This window comes from Nilaparvata lugens, chromosome 1, assembly GCF_014356525.2.
Source record: "Nilaparvata lugens isolate BPH chromosome 1, ASM1435652v1, whole genome shotgun sequence".
In the NCBI taxonomy this organism is placed as follows: domain Eukaryota; kingdom Metazoa; phylum Arthropoda; class Insecta; order Hemiptera; family Delphacidae; genus Nilaparvata; species Nilaparvata lugens.
In genome coordinates, this window is record NC_052504.1 from 68513651 (window position 1) to 68539668 (window position 26018).

General features: G+C 35.1%; 1 protein-coding gene across 1 annotated transcript in view; it reads right to left on the reverse strand.

Annotated features, from left to right (window-relative positions):
• LOC111053754 (sortilin-related receptor) overlaps positions 1 to 25098 on the reverse strand; it is an 81330-nt gene extending 56232 nt beyond the window's left edge. Inside the window, exon 1 of the mRNA XM_039441097.1 lies at positions 24959 to 25098. The gene's annotated coding sequence lies outside the window, so the exon portion shown is untranslated. The remainder of the gene's footprint in view (positions 1 to 24958) is intronic.
• Positions 25099 to 26018: the final 920 nt, after the last annotated feature.

Consider the following 26018-nt stretch of genomic DNA (forward strand, 5'->3'; position numbering starts at 1 on the left):
CACACTCACACACCGCACTAAAACCACACACACACACCAATCACACCATCCACCATGATTCATACAATCTCCAACTCCTAAACAAACTATACTCCCCAACTCAACTTTATCATTAGTAAACAACCTGAAATGCTTTGCAATATTGCCAAGTGAATCCTTATTACTATAACTAGGATGATATTACTGAGCAGCGAAAATTGCGAGGGAGGAGTTGATTATAGTGCACTTTGTATATACCAAGTTGATAATCTCCACTACTAGAGATTGCCACTAACAAGCATTGGAATGTCCTTCTATCTGAACAGGAAAGATATTTTAAATGGGTAGTTTGAGAAAATGTTCACTTTATGTTCTGTGGATAGCATAGACGAGGGTAGAATCTAGAATAATTCTAGCTGTTATGTGATGTGGCTGTATAATGTAAGTTATATATAATTCTGAGACGTTCTGTTTGTTTTCCCCTCATTACTTTTAGCTTTAAAGACTAAATTTTCAATGAATCAATGTAGTGTGGGTAGTGTGATGAATGATTCATGTGTAAAATTTAAGGTGAAACAGAATATCTAAATAGTAATTATTTATTAATAAGTGTTATTAACGAGTATTATAAGTCGTATTTAATAAATATTAGTGGTATGTTTATAAAACTGAACAGTTGACGAATACAACTGATTGTGCTTCAATGTTTTCTATTATTGTTGTTCAAGGTTTGTGACTCACAGGAGGGCATCTTGGAAGTTGGAGTAATGATGGAGTGTATAATAATTGAGATGGCATTGTTTCTATTAGGCAGACTTGATGACGAATATTCTTCCACTGCATTGGCCAAGCTCTCAATTTATGCAATTAGGTTTTCATTATTTTCAGTTCTACTAGTTTGCATAAGAAGAATGGATCTCTTGATTGCTAATCCACACTAATGATGTAATTCTGCGTCATCTAAATTCTGTTCCACTGTTATAAAATATCGCCCCTACAAAACCCAATACATCACATTTGAAACCTGCAAAAGAAGTTTCCAGCATTTTTTGTACTTCTTCATTCCTGACAAGTTTGATCTCCAACTTTCGAAATTGCTTTTCTGTGGAATCATTTTGGAGATAAATCTGAAATTTCTAAAGACAGCTTACTTTGACAGCCAATGAAAGTCACTTGAGTAGAAGATAACTTCCAAATGTTTTCCCCTTTTCAAGTATAAGAATTTCCAATGAACTCAATAGACGTATGAAAATAGATTCGCCTAATATAATATGAGTATCATGCAAAAATATAAAATAGTATGACAAATCAGTTTGTAGTGAGATATATTGTATGAGCGCAATTACAACATCAACACCACAGATTAAAATAATCTGTCAATCTCAATCTTAATGAGAGAAGAAAATCTTGTATTTGAGTTGTGAGATATGATTTTATTTGGACTTGAGGCTCCAAATCCTACTGACATACAAACCTGTAACCATTGATTACTCTTGTAGGTGGCTGTAATTTTCTTGTGTAATAGCTTCCTTCCTCTTTTTTGTGGCATGTATATTAGAGAGTATTCAACAAATTGCTTGGGAAGAATTTTTTTTCATATTTTTGAAATCATAGATATTGTGAGCAGCGGTAGCCAGAAAAGTCCACAATCACAATTGACGTGATTCCACTTCCTCTCTCGTCAATGTAATTATGTGAGAAAAAGCCGTTCCACCAACTGAAACAATGAAGTCGACCTAGAGATTGTGAATGGAAGTTGGGAGAGCTCTTTTGTCGAGCTACATTGTGGACGTGCTAAGCTCTTCATCGAAATGCGTGGCTGCAGTGAAAAGTAACTTTTCGGAACGAGATATTTTATTCGAATATCATTTTTAACTTTTTACCTCGTCGCTAATTGACAGAATGAACTTTGAAGTTAAGCTCTCATGAGAAGAGTTCTAAAAGAGATTTAGTATTTTTTCAATCCCAATTTTTTATTGGAATCAGATGTAAATGATTTTTTCAAATCTATTATTTATTACTTTCCTTGCCCTATTACCATAGGTAAGGAAAGTATTGCTTTCCGAAAAAAATTAAGGTACCCCAATTTCTAAATTTCTATACGTTTCAAGGTCCCCTGAGTCCAAAAAAGTGGTTTTTGGGTATTGGTCTGTATGTGTGTGTGTGTGTGTGTGTGTGTGTGTGTGTATGTGCGTCTGTGTACACAATATCTCATCTCCCAATTAACGGAATGACTTGAAATAAGGAACGTAAGGCCCTTAAAATATAAGGATCCGACACGAACAATTTCGATCAAATGCGATTCAAGATGGCGGCTAAAATAGCGAAAATGTTGTCAAAAACAGGATTTTTCGCGATTTTCTCGAAAACGGCTCCAACGATTTTGATTAAAGTTATACCTGAAATAGTCATCGGTAAGCTCTATCAACTGCCACAAGTCCCATATCTGTAATAATTTCAGGAACTCCGCCCCATCTATGCAAAGTTTGATTTTAGATTCTCAATTATCAGGCTTCAGATACAATTTAAACAAAAAAAATCGAGTGGAAAAGATTCAGCATGAGAATCTCTACAACCAATGTCAAGTAACATTTTCACATAAAATTGAAAAAAGCTCGAAATTCGAGAAAATGTGATTATCCAATTGCAAACTGTTGGCAACTGTTGATTCCATTAAATGATTCACTATGAAGAGATAGCACACCTCGTGTGTCTTCAGCGTTATTGCCCTGTCACCAGCTGGCTCAAATCTTTGAATAGTAGACTTGAGATGCGCGGGAACACTAGCGTCAGGTGATCAATTTTCATAACGGCAAGGAAAGTTGTGTGAGTGCGCCACACCAGAATTTTTTCATACTTTTCCATTCTATCGAAATGCGATAAACCTGAATTCATTATATTGTGTTGTTTAAATTGGAAGAGGAGCAGTTTCGGTCTCAAAAACAATAATAATTACTATAGATGGGAACTACTACTAGTTTAGTAACGGATACTACAAAGAAAAGCCAGAATAAATCCTAATTATTCGTGAAATTAATGAAAGGTCTGTAGAAATGTTACCGAAGCCAGTATCAGTCAATATTCATATCCTGGGATCATTAATTAATAGGGTGGAATTTACCAATCTTACTTGTGAACCATCCAAATTTTACACAGTGACGAAATGAAGTGATATTTTTCAGGTTGTCTTTCACTAGCCTATAGTTTTCGTAAGTGGATCAATTTCAAATATAATACACAATACCGTACCCAGAGGTACAATCAGTACACATCAGTTCCTCCCTTGAGTCAGCTCACAATGTTTACAAAACCATCATAATTTCCCATATGCACTGCTCGTTTGAATTATGCAGACTATAATCTTCATTTGGATGAGTGGGTATGTCCCAAAGGTGGCGCCTAATTGTTGTGGTGCCTAATGCTCACTAAAGCCTACATCTCTACAGAGAAGAGGCAGGGAATTGCACGGCAGGAAATCCAATTATATCTGTTCTGGTTCAAATTAATAACAGATTATCTTTGGAACCTCTAAGGACCTGAAATATATTTCTTCCTTGTAATTTGTAACAATGACTATGAATTTAACAAAATTTCATTTATAATACACCATCATCAAACCTGGCATAAATCTTCAAACATTATTTGGAAAAGTGGATTACTTTCATTTTGAAGACTCTTTCTTATTCATAAGACTTTATTCATAAGTTATTCACATAACCTACATTATAATATTATTAAAGAGTTTGACTCATAACTTTTGAGTTAGAGTTCAATGCTTGACTCGATGGCAATAACCGACCAAATGAAAAAACGAACAAACACTTGATCAGTCAATGTTTTGGCAAGCGAACAAATCAACGATTCATTAGAGTAACGAACCGAGAACAGTTTTAGCTTCGAAAACAATTTTAGCTACTGTTCTATTAATAAGTTAACAGTGAATAGGACTTGCGAATTCTAATTTATACCAATGTACATAGTGGAGTATTATAACTTCAGTAAACCAGAAACTTTTTGAATTAGTTGATTTGAGGTTTTAAATTTAGTAGTCTTATTGGAGGGTGGGAAACCCAGCCCGTCCACACGTCGGAATAAATTTTAATGTATATGTCCATGCAAGTGATGTATAAGGTCACAAAAATATTCATTTGACATGTAACACATTTTTAAATGGACAGATACTGAATGATAGTATAAAAAATCACTTTTTTATTAAAAATCCATCTTATTCAATTTATAATAAAATGCAAGTGACTTTGAGCTGCTTCCATGAAAATGTTCTGCTTCATTCCCCAATTTGTCTGCTACAAATTCCAATTTCGATTCAACACAGTAGAATATCTCGTAATCAATAATGATAAGCCTGGCCACAATATTGAAAACAATAATAATACCGAGTAACACGGCTGGCTCAGGTCTGGTTTCACAGTGAAAACAATAATATAATGATACTAATGATAATTCCCTTTCTCTTTTGATAAGATTGAGGATCTCAATATTTACTGCTTAGCGCTTAGGAGAAAATATTGCAAAAGCCAAAAGGAAGGAGTTTATTCAATACATCAAACACAGACTAGACCTAAGGAAATCAAGCATTCTACGAAAATTGGCAACTTTTTTTTTCAAACCTATTTGACATTTTTTTAGATTACACCTGCGATCTGGCAGGGTAGTCAGCTCTTCAATAATCTGTCACAGTGAAGAAATTATTAGTCGAACTGAGACGAAGGGACATTTAAAAACTCCAAACTCAGAAGACAGCCTTTGCTCTTTGACCCGTCGTGTTGTAGCTTTGATGCGGGCGTTGTGAAAGACCTGGGAAGGGATACCACTGAAATTTGAGATCCATCGAGTTCTGCCAGCTTCAAAGCGTCCCTAAAGTCTACGTTTTCGTCCCCAGCTATTAGTCTACGTGAAATATCAGTTTCCATCGATTCGCGATAAGCTTGCAGATGTTTCGACACATCTGCTACAAAATTTCACATTAGAATGACATTGCAAAACGTATTTATTCCTTGTAGAACCATAACTCTCCACAGTTTAGGAAACTGCTCCTCTTCGTTGTTTTAGCGTTGTCCTTCCATATAGTAAGAGATAATAAGTGTCGCATTTATGAACGTTGCTATAAGTTGCAAGTACGACTTAGTGGCTAAAGTTAGTTACGAAAATCGCTAAGCTCGATTCTAATAAGTAGTTGCTAAGCAGCTTAATTGCACTCTCGACTACGCAATGTTAAAAAAATTCAGTCTTTGATCGATGATCTTACTCCCACTCCTAATTTCTATTGAATTCTGCCGTTAGATATCTATTCCGAATAATTGATTTTAATAATAACAACACTGATTTCAGTTATCTCCTGTCAATGTGAGATCATGAGTTATTGCTGAACAATTCAATAATTATTACAACCAATCAATTGAATGTATTCATGAATCCAAAAGTTAGCCATCAAAGTTATCCAATTAGCTATCATGTAAAAGTGTGTGATTCAATATTCAACAAGTCCAGTAGAGAACAACAATTAAATAGTTTATTTACAAAATACTTAATAAATATTAATGAGGAATATTTCTTTACTATAGTATCATTTCAGGCATCTTACCTACATATTCAACGACTACATGTAAATTGAAAAATCATATTTTAGCACTAAGAGGACAAAACTATAAACGCAAAGGTCTATAAAAAGACGTTTATGTGATTGTAATGCGATGTCCCTGAATTGGGCAAGTTGAATCCAATGTAACAGTAAACAACAGTTCTGCACAGTATGGTTGATGAGATAAGGTTACCTGAAACTCAAAGATAAAAGGTGTTACAAGATCGGCTACTGTTATCGTTGTGAAAAGGTCTTTCTTTTCCTCCATTGAAACTTGTGCTTTGCAACATGATATTTTTCAACCACTGCTCTGCTTTTATTTTGCGAGTCATGTGCTCCACATGTCTTCGCCCTCGCCCTATACCTGCCTGTTTCACAATTGCTTTCTTGCCAATCAACTCAAGATCAAGATACTGTAAGCTTCATTGATTTGAATTGTTGGAATATTTTAGAAAGCGAACGAATAATAAGAAAATGATATTGGAGTTCTGTTTGTTTTGGTTATATATAAATGTACCCAATAAATTCATTTTTGTCTTTCCTTTCAATTTTTCTTCTTGAATTTTTCATATTTATTTTGCTGAAAAACTCGAATCTGTTGATAAAAGTGTGAGTTATCCTGCTCTACAAGAATGAATGCGTGAAAATTTACTCGGAGCTTCGCCGGAGCTCGTTTATCTGTTTATTCGTACACAGACGTTTGCGCTGGAGAAATTTAGCGGCAAAATAAATTGCTGTCCGAATTATAACTGTTGTCTCTTACTGTCTCCCTTACACCTCCTCGTTTCATCTCCGTCACGACTGAGTTCCGAAACCAAAGAGTTTTTGTTAGCATTGTATTTGTTGTGTAAAGAAGGCGACGAGAACTCATCGGAGCAGTCGCCGTTTCGACAATTATAAATTGTGAAAAACTTGTGAGCTTAATTGCCAGCGGTGGTGAAAAACGTGGAATCGGAGGGACATGTTAGCGCGGCTATTAATTTCGAGGCGAGACCGTAAAAAAGGCGAGCCCTCTTATAAGGTTATATTCAGCAGGTGAATAAGTAACGTTTATGGCGTGCTTGGTGCTTTGCGAGATCAACGCTTCACGATTCCCGTTTAATATTACGGTGGAAACTCGTTTATCAGTTTGTTTGTTAACATTGGTTTGTGTTTCTTTTAATGAGCACAGTCATCGTCAGCGCAGCGCAGCTGGGAAAATTATTGTACAATAAATTTGTGTTTGGACATGCTAGTGCACTTGAGAGCAGGCGCTTGTTGTCCCACACTCATCGCACCCCACAGCCTAACAACGTAATGCGTAAACGTACATGTTAGTCAAACGACTGTAGATCTACATGAGCATGCTTGGGGCTGCGAATGAATTTTATTGCTGTTTTCAAATTGTGCAGTCTGAGCATTGATTTCTCACCAATTACGGTGTGGATGAATGAGTTAGGAGGAAAGCGGCTCTCGCTTATTACAGTACTGTATATTGAACACGACATGTTTCCCAGATAAATAAAGAAACTTTTAATGATCACCAATATTGTACTTCCAACAAAGAGCCATGCAAATAAGAAAATACAATTAAATGAGATGATTCTCAACAGTTTATAGGATTGGCAAGAGAAAATATTGGTTTATCAGAGATGTTTTCACAGAGACATCATCAAAGATGTTTAATACCTTGTATCATTTACATAATAAACAAGCATAACTGAACGTACCTAACATCAAATATGGCTTCAGCATAATAATTTTCGCAATATGCATTCAAAGAAAATATAAATATCATTATCCTACTATAATAATCTATTGTGCATTGAAGATCATCAACGCTCATCGATGATAATGATATGGTGCCCTAATAAACAAAGTTACAAAATGGTTTTATTGTATGACTTTTTATTCGATCCTTTTATGATCATTTTTATTCGTATTGTACACTACATTGGTAATTTACTGCGTTGATAGAGAAATTCGAAGAAGAGATATGTGATGATTATTGCACTGACAAAATAAAGTCTCAAACCGTGAATCATAGTTGGAAAATTTTTTTGATAGAAAAAAAATAGATAAATAGAATAGTCCGGTAGACAAATTCGTCTATCCTCCTACTCAGTAGGAGTAGACCATGTCCAATGATATGAATTATACATAAGCATGCAGTGCAAGTATCACATGTACGGCCAAATGAACGGCATGACAAGGGCTTCAACTCAAGACAAGGAGACTTTGTTGCATTTAAATGTACCACATGGTCGAATAATCCAGAGATCTGGTCTTTAGGTAGCATTACCATACGGCCCAGATTACATTACATTTTGTGCTGGCCAACTATTAAACAGTGAATATGATGAGTGTGAGTGTGAACTGTGTCTTGGTTCTCATCATAAACTGGTGTAATGTTTTGAGTGCCTGCCTATGTACTAGTGCTTGTTCCATGTCTGGTTATCAGTAGGCCTATAGCATCGCATTCACCCGTTGGCAACTGACAGATGGCCGGCGTAACTGAATGCTGAAAGGGGAGGCCACAGTCCACTATTTGTGGCTTGTCTCTTGTTTTTTCGACCACAAACTATTTCAACAGCTACTGGTCATCATGACACTCCAACAAAACAATTTCACTAAATACTACTATATATTGAACAATGATAATTCTCACGCTCATTGTTGATGAAAAGGTTCGAAGCTTTAAACGGCCTGTTTAAAAATACACCTACAGGGTTAGTGTACATTATTCTGGTAATCACTGCTCATTTCAAGATTTCTTGTCATTTTCATTCTTGTTCATAGATTTATTTTCAAGAGCTCATTGTTTATTCTTGGAATATCAGTTGTACGTAGGTCCTCATTTCGTAGAAAAAAACCTTATAATAGTTAATGTAATTATTGCATACTTCATTTTTCTAATAGAAGTGTTAATACAGCTGCTTCACCACCATCATTAAAAAATAATAAATAGAACAGTACGTATTAAAACAGATTATTCTAATGTGTTAGCATGTTATTCCTAGTGGGATCAGACCCCGAAAAAGTATCAAAATCCAAAATGAAAACGATGAATAGAAAAACCCTGAAACAAACTAAAAGTAAGACCTCTAGCAAATGTCTAACTAACTTTATATGAACATTTTTTTATGGAAAGGTACTAGAGACTGACCAACTACTGGGAACCAGAATTTCTATTCTGTGTCCTAATTTTTGGCCTCGTTTGAGGAAGTGGAGGAATTTATTTATTTATTATTTTACAAAGGCGACTTTCTAGAAGTATTTTAAGCCTAGGTGATGATAATACAATGAAGGTAGAGTTATGAATAAATAAAAATTATAGGTTATGCTATCCACTTGAATTGATTTGAGTCCACTTTTCAGTCCAGAAATAAAAAATAGACTAGGAATTTTGAATTTGATTTGATTAAAAAACGAATAATAGAATGATTACATTCAATAAACTCTCATAACTTGAAAATATTGAGTTATTAAGAAAGATTTTGAACCATAAATAAAACAATCTCTTCTGTACTTGTGTCAAAGTATGTTCATGAATATGGATGTGACAGCATCATCCTACTTTCATACGAATAATACTTGTGTGTTGTAATAAATGATATATTTTTTGATTTCGACGAAAATAGCTTATTCCATAATATAACTTGATCCTGATGGATGACTATAGATTGGTAGTTTCATCTATTCCCCAGAGAGGAACAACTGACAAGTTTGTGCGGACACCCCAAAATCAAAACACAAACTGCCGACAATCACTATTCGGTTGGATTGATAACAGTCATTGTCATACTCTGTCAAAGGATCTGCAGGGCTTCTTTCACGGTATCCTTTCTTCCATTGACAGCGGTTTGACTAAACTTCAATTGTACGGTGACAATGTTTGAGCACTATTTGATGAATGGGATCCTGGCGTTTCGTTCTTTTTTCTTCATTCATCTGCTGCCACATAGATGTGAAATATGTCTGGCGGTTGGTTGATGCGGTTGACGTATATTGCTTCGTCTTCAGATGCAGCACCTAATGAGCTTCTAATGGGATCCGTGTCTTGTCTTGGCTTCCTCTGTACAACACCGTTCATCCAGTAACAATCGTTGTCTGTTCTGTTCCGTTTCTAGTCATCATCCAGTAGCTCTTCGCTCTTGTATCGATCATAATTGACATTTCCTCCCATTATGTTGATGAGTACAGATTTTCTCACGCAAAAATAGCTTGATATTTGAGTCTGGTTTGATATCAATCCTGCTGACATTACTTACAATACTCAACTACTGTTAGTTAATTAGGAAAATAACAATCAACAGACTAGACTACAAGTACAGAACCAGAACCCACGCATTGAGAGCAGTAACAAGGTTCAAACAAATTGAACTCCTATTCCCTCAATCTACAATGAAACTTCTAGTTCAATGAGAGTAGCGTGATTTTATGTTATAGTTGATATAGTTTGATAATAATAACTGTAAAACCTATCCTATTAGTCATGAAGTATGGATTTTGAAGACTCAACTTCTGGTACAACACGTTTTTATAATAAACACGATTCATCAATTACTCTCAGATCATTCAAAATAATCAAACAATAGCCTGAATACCTTCGATTGAATGAATGTATTGTTATTTTACAAGAGATTTAATACTTTCGAAACAAAAATGAGATGTTTATGTCTCAAGTTCAATATGCGATGCAAGAAGATTCACTGGTTCCGTGAAAGAATTACAGTAAATTCGAGAATAACATGCTGATATTCTTGTTACCGAAGTACATAATACAATTCAGCACCAAGTTGTTATTACGTACATTATTCAGCGAATTAAATATTCGGGTATAATTTGCAAACATCACTCTCTGAAAAAATTATAGTGAAACTAATTAAAATTTCCCCAACAAATTTCATGAAGGCACCAGTATTCATAGTAAGCTTACGTAAGTTCACAGTGAAGTCCTTCTGAATTGTAACCGCTGTAGGCCTACAAAGCTCTAGCTCGACTGACACTAGCATGGAAGGTTCACCCTCTAAATTAGACTTAATTAGTAGCCTGAGTCTATGAAAGCGTTCGTTCACTAGCTCAACAGTTAAGGGCCTCCTCGTCCTCGTTTAGTTGGATGTGCGCTCTGCAGCCTGCAATGCTGCTGCTGTGGTGGTGGTGGAGCTTCGCACGCACGCACGCACGCACCCAACGCTCTTCAACCAGAATCAGGAGACTTCCCTCAAGATATCACGCGTTTCTAGATCACGTTTACGGCCAACGTCGTTAGAAAGGCTCGTTTGCCAAATTCAGGACGAACATTTCAACTTCCACAATCCAAAATGAAAACGATGAATAGAAAAACCCTGAAACAAACTAAAAGTAAGACCTCTAGCAAATGTCTAACTAACTTTATATTATGAACATTTTTTATGGAAAGGTACTAGAGACTGACCAACTACTGGGAACCAGAATTTCTATTCTGTGTCCTAATTTTTGGCCTCGTTTGAGGAAGTGGAGGAATTTATTTATTTATTATTTTACAAAGGCGACTTTCTAGAAGTATTTTAAGCTTAGGTGATGATAATACAATGAAGGTAGAGTTATGAATAAATAAAAATTATAGGTTATGCTATCCACTTGAATTGATTTGAGTCCACTTTTCAGTCCAGAAATAAATAGACTAGAAATTTTGAATTTGATTTGATTAAAAAACGAATAATAGAATGATTACATTCAATAAACTCTTATAACTTGAAAATATTGAGTTATTACGAAAGATTTTGTACCAGAAAACAATCTCTTTTGTACTTGTGTCAAAGTATGTTCATGAATATGGATGTGACAGCATCATCCTACTTTCATACGAATAATACTTGTGTGTTGTAATAAATGATATATTTTTTGATTTCGACGAAAATAGCTTATTCCATAATATAACTTGGTCCTGATGGATGACTATAGATTGGTAGTTTCATCTATTCCCCAGAGAGGAACAACTGACAAGTTTGTGCGGACACCCCAAAATCAAAACACAAACTGCCGACAATCACTATTCGGTTGGATTGATAACAGTCATTGTCATACTCTGTCAAAGGATCTGCAGGGCTTCTTTCACGGTATCCTTTCTTCCATTGACAGCGGTTTGACTAAACTTCAATTGTACGGTGACAATGTTTGAGCACTATTTGATGAATGGGATCCTGGCGTTTCGTTCTTTTTTCTTCATTCATCTGCTGCCACATAGATGTGAAATATGTCTGGCGGTTGGTTGATGCGGTTGACGTATATTGCTTCGTCTTCAGATGCAGCACCTAATGAGCTTCTAATGGGATCCGTGTCTTGTCTTGGCTTCCTCTGTACAACACCGTTCATCCAGTAACAATCGTTGTCTGTTCTGTTCCGTTTCTAGTCATCATCCAGTAGCTCTTCGCTCTTGTATCGATCATAATTGACATTTCCTCCCATTATGTTGAGTACAGATTTTCTCACGCAAAAATAGCTTGATATTTGAGTCTGGTTTGATATCAATCCTGCTGACATTACTTACAATACTCAACTACTGTTAGTTAATTAGGAAAATAACAATCAACAGACTAGACTGGAAGTACAGAACCAGAACCCACGCATTGAGAGCAGTAACAAGGTTCAAACAAATTGAACTCCTATTCCCTCAATCTACAATGAAACTTCTAGTTCAATGAGAGTAGCGTGATTTTATGTTATAGTTGATATAGTTTGATAATAATAACTGTAAACCTATCCTATTAGTCATGAAGTATGGATTTTGAAGACTCAACTTCTGGTACAACACGTTTTTATAATAAACACGATTCATCAATTACTCTCAGATCATTCAAAATAATCAAACAATAGCCTGAATACCTTCGATTGAATGAATGTATTGTTATTTTACAAGAGATTTAATACTTTCGAAACAAAAATGAGATGTTTATGTCTCAAGTTCAATATGCGATGCAAGAAGATTCACTGGTTCCGTGAAAGAATTACAGTAAATTCGAGAATAACATGCTGATATTCTTGTTACCGAAGTACATAATACAATTCAGCACCAAGTTGTTATTACGTACATTATTTAGCGAATTAAATATTCGTGTATAATTTGCAAACATCACTCTCTGAAAAAATTATAGTGAAACTAATTAAAATTTCCCCAACAAATTTCATGAAGGCACCAGTATTCATAGTAAGCTTACGTAAGTTCACAGTGAAGTCCTTCTGAATTGTAACCGCTGTAGGCCTACAAAGCTCTAGCTCGACTGACACTAGCATGGAAGGTTCACCCTCTAAATTAGACTTAATTAGTAGCCTGAGTCTATGAAAGCGTTCGTTCACTAGCTCAACAGTTAAGGGCCTCCTCGTCCTCGTTTAGTTGGATGTGCGCTCTGCAGCCTGCAATGCTGCTGCTGTGGTGGTGGTGGAGCTTCGCACGCACGCACGCACGCACCCAACGCTCTTCAACCAGAATCAGGAGACTTCCCTCAAGATATCACGCGTTTCTAGATCACGTTTACGGCCAACGTCGTTAGAAAGGCTCGTTTGCCAAATTCAGGACGAACATTTCAACTTCCACAATCCAACATAATCAATAACGGCCAATGCTTCAACATTATTGTAAAAAACGTATCAAAAATAATCTTGGATTATACCAAGGAATATTTTAAGCAAAAGTTGAAACAGTGCGGTATTGATAAGCAGTGAATGAACCAGAAGTACAACATGGATCATACACTGAACTGGAACATTCCAATTAATGTCATTTTGTGAACGTGCGGACAGGCACTGCACTAGTGATGTATTTGCTTGAAACCGTTGTAGTCCTTGTCAGACCTAATAGACGACAAGATTGACATCCATCAATACTGAGAGCTAAAATGGTATCAGTTGACATTTTATGCATTCCTCTCTACTATTGGACAATATATACGGATCAAAAAGTTACATTCGCTTTTGATAGGAACGGACTTGGATTTATACAAGAATTGACTTATCATTTAATATAATGAAATTATAATTATGAGATAATATGATAATTATTTTATATATTTGAGAAATAGATTACTACTTGTTCAAGTGTTAACTTATTTGACTTAACAAGTGTTATCTTACTTTGAACTTTGAACTTTATTTTCCAAAAAAACATTACAAACAAAGAAAACGAAAAACAATAAGAGAACTTACTTATTGCATTAGCAAGTTGATGCTAAATGTAGCTAAAAGTAACATTGCTGCTAGAATAATTATAATGTCTATTATAAATAATTACGGGTAATATTTGAGGGGAAATATTAATGGAAGAATAATTTGTATTTCACAAGACTGTTCGTTACTGCTCGATATTAACCACGGAAAGTGATCAACTAAGTGCAAGTGTAAATAAATAATCATTTTAATTTCTTATCAGTATTCAACTGACGAGAATTCAAATCTACAGACCATCGACAGTAAGTTCTTTCTCTTTAGAATGTTAAATATTCAATTTTTATCCTTCTCTCCTTTTTATTCTACATAATATTTTGGAAATATCTCTGGTTCTCTAGTTATATCCGGGTCATAGATCGACATTTGATTTATTCTATATGAACCATCGAATGAGATTGAAGGTATTTTACGATTACAATTCATGAATTTACTACTTCAAGAAATCTAGAATTTTCTTGACGTGCATGTTTATCAAGGGGGAAAATATTTGACATAAGAAACAGTGAGCCCGAACAGTTCAGACACAAATATAGGCCTAGAGGCGTAGGCCTACAATAAAGCGATTTCTTAAAGCAGTTCTTATAACAAGCCAGCACGCAGAGTTCGCTCCAGGCACGAGGTATAGGTTATAATATAGGATATAGGTAAAGGGTATAGGATACAGGTGGATATAGTAGTTAGATAAGGCGAACCTATAATATACACGGTGCCACTGACAAGCTGAGTACGCGAAATCTCAACAGAAAAAAGAGTATTAAAATACAAATTACAATCTGAATATCACATAACAGTATCAGTCTGGAATTTCTAATTTTCGACTGGAATGTTTATAGAATATTTCCAATTAGGTAATGGGAATTAATAGTAAATAATTGAATAAAAATAATGAAAGAATCCACTAAAAATAATTATTGAAATGAGCCAATAACCAATAACTCTGATTTTGAAACTTTATGATTTTAATCATCTAAATTTTTCATTATAGAAATTACTAGATGGTACCCTTGTCATATTTTTACATAAACACGACTAGTTTCGACCACTTATGCTATTCTCAAGTTTCTAAATCTTAAAGTCGTGAATAATGTACTTTCCCACTGTAGCCTACTTCTTGTTGATATAAAGTCCATAAATATAGATATGTTTTATCAGCACAAGCACTTTGTTCTCACCGTTTGGATTGTTCAATTGCATTGTTCATATTGCGCTTATATTCATAATAATGGCCCCAATTCATTAAGTATGAACTATTCAAAACTATCCTCTAGTCATATAATCAGTAAACAAAATCAACATAGTAATATGAAAATATTCCAATATATTGAGAATATCATCATTATTTGATTTCAAAGTTTACAAGAATGTTGTACACTCTGTCCAGACTGCGATGAGCGCTGAAAGATTAAGCCGACCTTCGCTCCTCCACGCAGACACACACGCCCGGCCTAACTGCGCCATTGATAGGCTATACGCATACACACAAAAGGAGACTGCGCTTGTGTGTGTGAGTAGTAGGAGGGTCGGCTTAATCTTTCAGCGCTCATCGCAGTCTGGACAGAGTCAGGCCCGGCCCCAGGGGTGGGCGGACCGGGCGGCCGCACAGGGCGGCAGGTTTTGGGGGCGGCAAATTTAAAGGAATGGAAAATTTTAAAATACAAATAAATAATAAATTCATATCAAATGTGAATGGTAAAATTATATAAGAAGCTTTTCAACCTCGAGCTAATGAAGACTTTTCTAAGATCAACAATGTCCCAGGAACGTCTGAGTGGTCTAGCGAACATAAAATAGTTCAGTCCCCAGATCTTGAAGAATTGGTGAAGGAATTTCCCCATGCAAAGGTCAGACGAGTTCTATTTAATTAAACAGGTGTGTTAAACACACTTGTAGAAATTGTAGTTCTAATTACTTTGCAAGTTAAGTAGGCCTAATACTATGTTGCAGTCTACGTCTTAAGGCTGTGCAAAGGCTGAAAATAAACTTTCTTGTACTGGTGATATTTTTCAAAGTTTTTCGATTTGTACCGGTATATATCAAGTTTTCTTAGGAAAACATTTTCTTCCAATCATTACTTTTTGAGATATGAACGCCTAAAGTTTAAATGTTTGGGACAGGACATTTCAAATTCGGTAAGAAATAAATTCTTCATGGTATTGTTGATTGAATAAAACAAGAAAATTTTGAAACATTTTCTGAAAATATCAATTTTTGAAAAAGTTCTTCAATTTACAAAAAAAACTCAACTAAACACTATTTTTGGTCATTTTTAGTAAATTGAATAACTTTCTCAAAAATTGATATTTTCAGAAAATGTTTGTTTACTAAATCAAAAATACCAAGAAGAATTTATCCTTTGAATTTTATGGATTCATCTCGTACCAAATTTGATATGTTCTGTACCAAAAATTTAAACTTTAGGCGCTCATGTCTCAGAAAGTAATGATTGAAAAAAATGTTTTCTTAAGAAAACTCTTTCATTTTGATAGCTTGATCCTTAAGCGATCCTTGATCGTGTCCTCGCGCGCCTCTCCACTAGGAAATACTGAAATGAAGTGCAACTAACGGGTGATTCTCATAGAACATAATCTCATGAGCTTATATCATTGTGGTAAATATCACTGTGAGGACAATATAGATGGTGATGATGGTTGAAGCTAAAAATGAGGTGTTTTTCACAATACAATGAGCATTGTTGTCAAGTGTACCTGGAAATCTATATGAGATAGAGCGCTCTACCTATTCTCAGATTTTAGAGCACGAAATTACGCCCAGAGGGATTATGAATTTTACATCTAGATTGTAATCGGGATATAATTATTGTTGATCAAATACTAAATATGATCAAAATTGATTTTTTTCTTAAAATATCACTCAAATTTGAAAAATCATAACTCAGTACTCATTGGAGATAGAGAGTTCCGAATGATCTCATTTCATTCAGAATTTTATGATCATAAAAAAGGCAATGCAAATTTTTCTGTTTGATCACTGATTTTGCCGGAAATAGCTGAAAACTGAACCTAAAATACGAAATTTTTGGGCCACTCTGTATTAGCATAACGGAATTTTAAATGGAGAATTTGGTTCTGGACTTCTCTTATGTATCCAAATAAAATATTAAAAAATCAGAACTACGATATAAATTGCAAGCAAACCCCATTTTCATGTCTATATTGACTGGACCCCAATATTTATATTTGTCAATATTTGTTCAAATGTCAATAAATATTGATAAACATAATTTTTTAGAGTTTACTGAGACTGTGGTGTCGCATCACAGCGGAGATACAATAGTAACGCTGGTTACACACTGGGCGGTTCCTGCCGCGGCGGCGAAACTGCCGTCGCCGCCTCGAAAAAAAGTCAAGCTTACACATTCAGCGGAAAAAATACAGCCAAACATCGAGCGGCAAAATTACCTCCACGTATGATCAGTAGCCAAAATAATTCTTGTAGTTCTTCATCGCAAATGTGTTGTGACTTCTCTGTTTCATGAGTGTTCAGTTAATTGTATTTTGCACATTTTTCAAAAGTATATATTATTAAGTGTTTAACTTCAAATAGAAAGGCAACAGCTTTTACCACTTTTGTTGTACCGTCGAAGGAAAAGAAGACATCAGAGAAATCGCCTTGCTTGGATTCATTGAAATGAACGTTTTCATTAAATCGACAGCAATATACAACATATTACAGTTTTTTCCTTGTCATCCAGAGTTTCAAAATCCCCCTAATCTCCATACACACTTCCTTCCACGCTTTCCTTGTTGCATCTCGATCCTTGAATATGTCGAGGGTTTTGTCCCACAAAACTGGCCTCTGTTCTACAAATGAGATTAACAACTCATTGTCTATCAACTTACTCATTTTCTCACACTCGTCAACCACAAACACTTAAAACAATAAATAAATGCTATAAACAACTTTCAAAGTTTACAAGAATGTTGTACACTCTGTCCAGACTGCGATGAGCGCTGGAAGATTAAGCCGACCTTCGCTCCTCCTCGCAGACACACACGCTCGGCCTAACTGCGCCATTGATAGGCTGTACGCATACACACAAAAGGAGACTGCGCTTGTGTGTGTGAGTAGTAGGAGGGTCGGCTTAATCTTTCAGCGCTCATCGCAGTCTGGACAGAGTATAGGACTATTGAAGGTGAAATACGATGTGCCAATAGCAGAGAATAAAGTATCGACATCACTAGTCAAATTCTCGTGTACCTGAGAAAATGAGTTGATTGATAATTAATTAGAAATCTTTGTCACCCTTTATGTTCCATGTAAGTTCACGGTCATGGTTCATGGTTACTCAAGTTCAAACAAGAGAAAATTAATAGGATCTTGTAGATGGGAACATTGCAGTGAAGTCTTTCCACGATTCCATCTTAATCATGAATTCCCCCAACCCTCTTCTATTTTCCAAAGATTCGAACTACATACTCCTCCAGAGCTGTACACAAGACAAGAATCGTGTGGGAAATGTATATAATTCACCAATCGTTGGAAAATATATACATATGTCAACGGTTGTATGCTGGCACTGGCAGCAGTCATAGTGACGGCTCTTGGCATCATCAATGGGTCTCTGACATCATTAGCGATTCTCCTTCATTAGCGCTCCAACACTTGAGAGAGGCCTTCAAAAACGAAGTCGCAAACACGAGCTGCTGCTGCTGATGATGAATTTATCATCAGAGGTAAAACCAAAGGGCTCAGAAAGCGTCGCCCTGTTCTAATCAGCATTGCATTTAGCGCCTTCGTTGCAAGACATCCATCAGCACAAAACTAATTAGCACACTGCAGTGTATTGTATTCATTATGATTTTCGTCACAACGAATTCCTCAGACATAATACATAAACAAAATTAAAAACAATAATCCAGAAGATAGGTACCCAGGCTCTAGGCTTATTTACAACAATTTTAGTGTAGCCTACTTATCTCTCCAGTATTTGATTGAATAAAGTGAATGATTATTGAAGTACCTATATTCCTATATTATTCCTTCTTTCTTTCTCCGCTTTGAATAAGCTTCCTGTCAGTTTTCATTACAATATTTCATAGACTAAATAAACAAAAAATAGTAAATTATTAATAGGCTTGAATCTGTGCTTTAACTATATCAGATTATGTGAAAGATGTGTATATCTGCATCACCTCTCAATATGGTCTAATAGATTTAAAATATTGGGGCAAGAAAAGAATTTGTTACTTCGGAAAGAACGCAAATTGAATTCCAATTGAAAATATATGAGCTGAAATGATCTGATCCAAATGCAAGGATACCTGAAATGAATTACCTGATAATTGATCGCAGCAACATACGACTAATATTTCACAACCTCAACTCTCGATTGGAATAATCATCCATAATGCAAATTAGCTATATGCTAAAAATTAAGTTATTCAAATATTATACGGCCATTTAATGGAAAACATAAGATCGAATTCGGTAGTCTTGGAATTCTCCATGGATGGACGGTGTGACAATGATTCTGGTCAATTGAAGAATGGAAAGTTATTGATGCTTGTGTTGTCGAGCTGAGTGTCGATTGGTTGAATCTGCAATTGGTCAAATGAGATGATAGCCGACGCAGCCGACCTTTAATGGAACACTGCAGTAATTGAGAACATCCAGAATCTATTGATCGTGAATACGTTATGAAGTTACAGGTTCGTGCACGTGAGTGACAGTGCGCCAGCTTATTCTCGTCCGCTTTTTCTCTTTCTCTTTCAACTACAATAAAAGAAAAATAATTCAACTGTTGAAATACAAGTGCTCCAATTAGAGGTTGTTCTATATGATGCACTCCAGCCACTCACCAACGCGTTTTTGTTTATTGTTGTTCATTTTTCGTTTACTACGTTGTACTGAATTTAATTAGCTCACCATTCTTCGTCGACCCTCTCCGCATTTGAATACTACGCATCCTCCTCACCCCTCTATCACTCCTGTTCCAGCCTCCGACCCACTGAGAAGCCACTTCAATATATAATCATTGTAGCTACTCTCACGTCAAACTCCTAATCAATGAATAATGAATGAGTGGGTTTCATTGCAAATTCAAAGTCTTAAATCGTCACAAACATCGCCGACATTATTGTATATTTACTCTATAATCTATTACCATTTTTGTAAGCACTATTGACTTTTTATCCATTGGAATTTGTGATGCTAACATTCGCTTATTATTCATTAATTCATTTCTTTGGAACTATTTTTATCAGAAAATGTTTCGATATTTAGAAAACTTCATCGCGTTCCTTTTCAAAATTTCAAAACTCGTTTTTCGAATAAAAATATTATTACTGTACATAACTTTTGTTCCGTTTAGTTTATGTATCAAAAATAATTGATGACTTTCTAATATTATCCATTAGAAATTGAGCATGAGTCATACATCGATATTTTCCTCACACACGGATTAATAGTCTATGTGTGGAAAATATGTTTCCTTGATCTGTTTTGTTTGTTGTAACAGTTATTGAATGTGTATATTTTTCGTGGAAATAAAATTGAATTGAATACAACATATCGAATGGCGAACTTCTTTCTAATTTGCATCACTCTCTCCAAAAGATCAAGAACGAAATTCACGATTGCTCGATCGTTTCCTATGGTGATATGGAATATGCAGGTATAGTGGCTGTGGAATGGATCAATATTCTCACAATAAATAATAGCGTTTGAATGCGATTTGAAGTTATGGGAAACGTACAGTACAGTGCAACCTTGAAGGAAATTTAATTTCGTGAGAAGAGTACAGTAGCAGCAGACGGCTTTGCGGTTGTATGCAAATACTAGGGCATAGAAATCCCCGGTCCTCGCGTGCAGGATCATCTTGTACTGATTCCTTTAGTCTCTACTACAGTTTCGATCAAATGAGGACTTGTTTATGCATTCAACAATGATGCATAACAATATACTTTATCTATAAAGCAAGAAAATATAATGAATCTTCACATGGATACAACTTCAATATTTTGAATGGTTGGTTGAATTTTGAATGTTGGATGGTTGTATTTTTTCAATCCGATTATACATCGTCTATTTGGTTGGCTTGAAGTAATTGTATAGTAATGGTTATCTGTACCGTAATTATACGAATGATGCCATCTCTACAATAAGTTCAATCAATTCGGGGAGTCGTCATTAAATAACGTTTTATTTACTCCCATTAAATTCTTAACATTGATTACTATTATCAATATCAAGTATTAATAGAATTGAAGCTGCTATTTTATAAGGTTGTGAGATTTAAGGAGAGAAATTACTTGTCAGAATCCCACAGAGAAACAAAAAAGGAGAATTATGCATGAGGAAAGAGATACCAGGACGAGTAAAAATAGTTATTGATTATCCTGATTGACTATACTATTGACTGATTGTAAATAGTAGTGGAGACTGATCTGGGCGTAACGCCTGTAGTCTCCCTTGTTCTTGTGATAAATGTATAAATAAATAAAAAATACATTTTCTTTTCGAAAAATGAATGAAGTTGAGCCTGAGAAGCAGGCGAGTGTGCATCAATGCTTTACACATCAAAAATTCCCTTGCTGCGTTCGCCCAGATTGATTGACTTGTTATGTTTCGTTTATTTCCTCGTTCAATTTTCTTCCAAATGTTTTGCCTCAAAGAAGACAAAGTTCATTATTTTTCCAGACGAACGAGCCGTATATCGATGAGGCAAAATTTTATTCCTTGACGGATGTATCTAAAATTAGACCTAGCTTGTTCCAGAGTGATTCAGTGTGAACTATAAAAAGAGTATTGACGATAATTTAAAGAGAACGCTCCCCTATGCAAGAAGGAAGGGGCACTAACGCCTTTCAAGTCTTGGGTTAACAAACCGTTGAAAGGGGGAACACTCCTGCCAATCTGAAAAGGGGCAGATAGCCTACAATAATATACATAAGTGCCAGGTTCCGGCCTCAATCTTACCAGGAGAATAGAATCCATGAATGAGGAACCATCAGTAACCAGCACCAAGCTCTATTTGCCGGAAATAACTCGAATGCTATTTCAATACGAGAAGGGGAATGAAATTCTTGACAAATGGGGAAAGCTATAAAAAGAGCAAATTCAAATTCAACATGAAAAATTAAGGTAAAAATGAATGGTGAGAACTAAGAATGTTTTGACAGACTTCGGGCCCTCAACAAAATACCATGAATTATCAGAAAAGTGTACTATAAGTTTCTTAATTGAAAATTATGACAGCTAGATCATTTTTGCTCTCGAAGAGTTCAAGACAAGATGAATTAAAGTTATATTCTGGAATTTTTCTACAATATAACTAATCAATCAATTGCAAAATCTAATAAGTAGTTGTAAGTTATGGTTGCATTCTGCACGGAGCACCACCTTCAATCTGTACTCCGATGATGATGAACATCTGCAGAGTTATGGAATTGCCACCAAACGACATTAACAACTAATAATATATTTATGTATGCATCACTTAGTCTCAACCTTCTTTAGATACCTTCTAAGAACAATAAGCATACCGGGTAATTCAACTTTCCAGGAATAAACTCAACTAAATTCAAACAAGTTTCTAGAGGTACAGTATATTATTATTGCATTCAAGTCGAAAACTAATGTGAAAACTGCTTGAAGAATGGAAAAGAATCATGTCAGCCTAGAGCCTAAAATTAACATAATAAAGTATTGTAAATTGTTATGAAAGTAGAAATAAATTCTCTCCTATTGTATTCAAGAATAGTTCAAGTGGAAAATTTAATATGACGACGAAAATGAGAAATAGGTACGTTTCCGGTGATCATTTGTCTACACATAGATTCTGATTTACTTACACTCATTGAATATTGTCCACAAAGTTTTATTATGCAGAATTGTGGGATGCAAACAAGCTATGAGGTATAACTTTGTTTCTAATTTAATTTATCAGACGTTTAGGAAATTCAACCTGAAATCTTGAAGCATGGAAAAACTAGAGGAAGCATTAAGTATTGAAGCATGGTACTGGAGGATATCAACCCGAAAATCAATGTAATAACCTTTCTAGATAAATAATCTAACGTTGATTCTTTATAGTGTTGAATTCATTTCAATAACATTAGGCCTATAGCAGGTGCAGAATTCTGGCGCATGAGTCATATCCTGTAGTGGAAGACAATGGTTAACTGTATCAGTTACATCACATTGCTATTCAAATTAGGAACTAATCAAGTAAACTTTATTGGTACCGTATCAACAACTAATTGATAGCATTTAACTGAAGTCGTAAATTTTGAAAGTGAATCATCACACTGGCTTCAGTGGGCCTATCTTCGAATTCGAAAAGTTAATCATCGAAACGTTATTAATCCAGTAGTCACTCAGTAACTTATTGTGAATTCTGTCTTTCCTGTTCATTATGCTTTTCAGTTTCAACTGAAAAAGGATAATTAAAGAAAATGACCGTCATTTAGAAATCAGCCCAATAATATAAAATAAGTGCAGCCTATTAGTTTTGTGAATAAATTAATATGTCAAGAAGGGAGTTCCACTTAATAGAATGTTAATGATATGATAACTCACAATTTCCAACCGTATCATAATGTTTGTTCATTGTTCCTTATTATAAGGATTTAATTTCATGATTGGTTTCTCTTCTGACTAATGCGTATTTTTCCCATTCAACGATCCTAATGAGTCCAACATTTTGTATTCTATCTTGAGCAGATATAGACGAGAATGTTTATCAAAATGCAACTTGATGGATAGCAGTGATTTTCATATCACCAACAATAGAAAACAAACAAGTCGGATACAAGTCCGCTAATTTAATTGAAAGATCTTCAATACTTTATCAAATATTGAGAAGGATTTAATCATAGAAATCTTTGTCAATTAGTTCAACTAAAAACTGTGAGTAGTTTAAAATTAGTTTGTTTTATTGTTTGTCAATATGTTTATGTGTTTTCAACTAATTGACAAAGATTTCTCTGATTAACAAACCTCCTCATAATTCTATAAAGTATTGAAGATCTTTTAATTAAATTAGCTGACTTGTATCTGACTTGTTTGTTTTCTAAATGTTGGTGATATGAAAATCACTGCTATGACTATGGATACCCTTGGGCCTAGCCCGTACTAAAAACGTTATCATGTAGTGTGAAAAATTCAGTGGCAATTTTTAATAATTGTCATAACAACACTAAACTGTGATTTCACACTCTTATAGCATACAAATTCACAGTCTATAAATTGGTCGCCTGCTCAAATTTGTGTACGGTATATGCCTAGGCCTATATCCCTAGGCCTAATGCTCTGCAACTATGGTAGGCCTACTTCCGTTCTCAAACTATGAATCTACAGCAACTTAAGTTATACTATTATTTTACTATTATAACAATATTATTTTTATAAAACTAATTCGTATTTTCTTTGAATAATTATAATAGTGTAGTTTTAAAATGTAGAGCCACTATTACGAAAATACCTAACTAGATACTTTCGAGCTACGCCTAACTTCAAGATGACACATTTTTCCAGGATGAATTAACTTTGGAAACTAAATGGAAGTACTGTATGGATGATTCATCTACTGGAAACGCAAAGTCTATCTATAATAATAATAATAAAAGGAAGAATTGGCATATTCACGTAGGGGATAGAAAATTCACTAATGACGCATCATCAAGTCTGAACTACTGGACTGATTAACTTTTAATTCTGCATAGAGATTATTAATCTATCGATGATGGTTATATGCCTATTTTACATTCTTCACGATTTAAGGCCAGGTTTTTAGTTTGTCAACATTTTAATTAGATCCTTGCTGAGCACGGGTTACCTGCTAGTCTATAATAAAAATATTAAATTCCACAATCCATCAGGCACCAGCATTCTTATAATAATAGCAAATTATAGCAATATCCTACTTCCAATCTAATATCTAATGAATTCTTTCATATATTATTAACATGTCGTTTCTTGAGCTACACAACAAGAAATAGTATGATCGCAATATGTTTATTGGCCCACAAACACAAGCAATTCGGTCTTTTATAAATTTGTGTAGCCTATAGATTACCGGTACGGTTACACGTGTCTCAAAGTGTGTACCCAATCTTACACACTTGTTTACAAAACAATATTTTCGCAATAAAAATAGTCACTAACTGTGTATCAAGGTAATAGAAAAACCACAGAGTCCAGCTTGCTAACAAAAATAAACGTGAATGAACTTACCGTTTGTAGACTGATAATGATAACAGGGCAGCTAACTTGGAATAACACTGGTAGCACGGATCACGCAAAACTGAAGAGTAGCGAGGAACGCACTAGAAGACTGACAGGCAAAGTGGTGAGCTGGTGACGCGACGACGCGACTGGCGGCAAATAATTTCGAAAACTTTTCAGTCTTACAAAGAGAGCTACTCTGGCAACAAACGGGCTGTTACGTTGCAATTTTCAGCGCACCGCGTATCAATCACACGGTACGTTGGAAAAGATGTATCCACATTCAATATTCTAACATCAGTTACTGATGCCACAGAGAAATGATAGATTGATTACGGTATGCTGATACTGTATGAACAATAATTTTGATTTGGAAAAACTGGATTTGAAGAATATAACTGAAAATCTACTAGACGTTCAAATTTGGCAGGTATATTCAGTAGGCCTTCTATAATATAGTATATAGAGGCGCAACTAAGGCTGCGTTCACACAAAAGTTATTAACAAAATGTTATTACTTAATCCTAATAGATTCTATTAAATTGAACATAACTTACAATACATAATATGATAAACATAATATGTGTTTGTCAAGTTCCGTTCAATCTAATAGAATCTATAAGGATTAAGTTATTAACACTTTGGTGTAAACGCAGCTTATTAAGAACGGATTTGGAATAGTCCGAAAATACCCCCAAAATCTGCGTTTTATCAGCTTTTTCAAGAACTAATTAACAAAAAATGTTGTACACAGGTTTAGCTAAGGTGGGAATTATTGTTTTATTGAAAAGTTTTAGAATGACGCTAAAGATACGCCCAAAATCAGCTACCGTACCGGTATGTTTTTTAGCTTTTACAGCCCCGGGGAGCAGGGGTGCCTATCCCCCCCCAACGTCTATGACGCCAATCCCCCCCGAATAAACTAAAAATCCCCCTTTATTTTTGGGTCTTCCTGTTAAACAAGTGAGAGTGGGGTGTGGGACTATTGGATAACAAGTAAGCTGAATGTTGGGGCTGTATGCCTCACAAACTACAACTTTAGCAGTCCTAAATACGAAATATTGCAGCT